This window comes from Plectropomus leopardus, unplaced genomic scaffold (genome assembly GCF_008729295.1).
Source record: "Plectropomus leopardus isolate mb unplaced genomic scaffold, YSFRI_Pleo_2.0 unplaced_scaffold11313, whole genome shotgun sequence".
NCBI lineage: Eukaryota > Metazoa > Chordata > Actinopteri > Perciformes > Serranidae > Plectropomus > Plectropomus leopardus.
In genome coordinates this window covers 1-2,797 of record NW_024611966.1, presented here as the reverse complement: position 1 = coordinate 2,797, position 2,797 = coordinate 1, and the positions used below count along the sequence as shown (strand labels likewise).

General features: G+C 35.7%; 1 long non-coding RNA gene across 1 annotated transcript; it reads left to right on the top strand.

The window, feature by feature from the left end:
- The first annotated feature begins 109 nt into the window (after window positions 1–109).
- Window positions 110–2,775, top strand: LOC121963452. Its single transcript, XR_006107248.1, has 3 exons — window positions 110–357; window positions 1,147–1,236; window positions 2,638–2,775. It is a non-coding gene; the product is annotated as an uncharacterized LOC121963452 (long non-coding RNA).
- The last annotated feature ends 22 nt before the right edge of the window (window positions 2,776–2,797 follow it).

The following is a 2,797-nucleotide window of genomic DNA, read 5'->3' as shown; positions in this document are numbered from 1 at the left end:
TTTAAGTTATGACAAAATCCTGGCCTTTACAGGTTTAAAATTCTGAAAATTAATGAATAATTGAAATTCATGATTAGGACTGATGCTGGTTAAAAAAATGAACGCAATTAAAGTAGAAAATCATATTAATGTATAGTATTTTTTACATCTTGAGTTTGAAAGAGCGATATGAGTATGTGTAATATTAAAGCGGGCCCTTAAGGGTTAATGAAGTACATTTCACTGAACTCGCTCAATTCACTCATTCACAGGAGGTTCACATCCCTCGTCTCATCACCCCGGCTGAGAAGGGCCGAGACCTGGAGCCCAGAGCCATCGATGCGTATATCATCCAGTGCCAGGCGGAGGCACAAGAAGGTACAGCTGCTCCAAGCTGCAGTTCTGCTGCAGACACCAGAAAGCTACATACACCTACACTCATGAGCCAGAAGAATGCAGCAGGCAGTGTGTGTCAGGCACATTTCTGACTTTGTGTTTTTTCAACTCATCCTGTTTGAGCTGCACATCGCTGGGCTGCAGAGGTGTAGTTTTTTGATTAGCTACAGATCTATTATAACAGGGTTCCCTCAGATCTTTAAAACAGTCTTAAAAGGCATTAAATTAATTCATCTAAAAAAAAGGCCTTAATTGGCATAAAAATGTCTTAAATCAATCTTTCAAAAGTCTTAAAATGCAAAGACAAAGGGAGTAGGATATTAAGACTTTCGACTTTAAGAATTTGCTGAATGCCTCTCGCATTAACCTCACACAGATCAGGATATAAGATGAACCCCCAATATGAAGTAGATTGTCTGACTTTTTAACTTGACCAGAGGGAAAACTGATCTTAAATTTAATTCTGAATGGCATTAAAAATATCTTAAATCTAAGTAAAGCTGTAGGAACCCTGTGTAAGAGTGAGGGGTAAACTGAGGTCAATGTAACGTTGTGACATGACAGTGGCAATTTTTGTATACTCTAATACTGAAGGATCTAAATTCAAGAGAAAAAGTCTTAAGGGGCAATATAATGTATCTTTTACATCGAACTTATAAAGACCAACATCTCTGACTAGTGACCGCAGATAAATAATAATAATAATTCCTAATTACATCAAAATGTATTTAGTATTTAGTTCTTTACAGTCTGTTCCTTTTTTTTTTACAGTGACAATTGCCAGAGCGATTGAACTGAAGCACAACGCCACGCTCATCGCAGCACTGGCATTTGAGACGGCAAACTTCTATCAAAAGGCTGGTCAGTATTTTACCACTTGGGATTTTTTAAATGTCTGTGTTTATAAAACCATTTGGCCATCATTTTTGTTACTTTGTATTAGTTTTGTGTAAAGTACTGTAATGGAAGCTTTCATAGAGGGACCCTCATCACAAACACATCCAGCAAATACTGCAGACATCTAAAGTCAAGCTCGACTGTGAAGCATGAGTCTGTAGAAATGCATTTCACGTGCGCTGCATATAATAAGTGCTTAACATGGAGATACATTGTTTTTTCTTCTTTAACGAAGGACACTATGACAGTATTACCAGGGTCCCTGCAGATCCCGAAAAAGTCTTCAAAGGCATTGAATTCATTAATCTAAAAATAAGGCTTTAATTGGTATTACGTGTAATTAAATTAACCTTTCAAAAGTCTTTTTCAAATTTTTCAGTTATGGGATGTAGGATTTTATGAATCTTTTGTTCTTGCGTATTTTTTTCTTCTTACGTGTATTGAAAAATCTCAAAATAATTGTAAACATTTTTTTTTTGTTCAGTAATAATTGATTTTCTGAAACTCATCATGATGGGAAAACATGATGATTGCAGATGCAGACTGAAAAACACAAAATTGCCTAGAAAATCAGCCAGTAATGCCAGATATTTCACACTGCTGTTGGTAAACTAAAAAAGATACTTTTAGGATAATATCCTTTCAAAAGTCAGGTTTTATGCTTTAATAAACACCAGCAAAATGAAATTGTCCATCTTTAATTTTGGTTATTATAAAATTTGTATTAAACTCAATTCTGAGTGGCTTTTAAAAAAGTCTGTGAAAGCTTTAAAACAACCTTACCTTAAGGTGATTCCTCAGAGCTAATAGCAAGAAAAGCATTATACACAACTTGCACTGCACTACATTAAAACCCACAAAATGATGCCACATTTTGAAATGGTGGTACACACAACCAACAGCAATATGATATGGTAGTCTCATTTCATCACTTTCACTTAGGGCCAAAAAACAAATAAAGGGCACATTGACAGTTTTCTCACAGTCCTGCATGTTGCAGTGATTTTGCAGATGAATATTGTTTTTACACATTATTTTAGTATGTAGAGTATTTATTTGTTTATTATTTTAAAGTTTTTATTTTATTTTTTTTAAATCCTGGCAAAGAGTGGTGTCTGTACTAGTTATGTATAAGCATTAATTATTTCTCACTGTATTTGTATAGTTACCATTAATTTCTATGTCTGTGTATATTTGCAAACAATTTGTGCTAATTGACCCCTCTCAATAACATGCTTTAAATGTAATAACAGGCCCTTTAGAGGCCACTCAAACAGCCCATGTGACAGCTATAGTGATAATGTGGCTGGTATTTGGTTAACACTTCTCTAACAGGCTGTTAACGGTCAGGATTTGTGTCCACAGACCACACACTGAACACTCTGGAGCCGGAGTGCAGCAACAAATGGAGGAAGTACCTTCAGCTGAAGCAGCACTTTTACATGGCTTATGTAAGTTCACGCACATCCTAAAGCACTTCACTCTGCCTCCGTTTGTGTAAAGAAGCCTTGGATGCAAACTACTC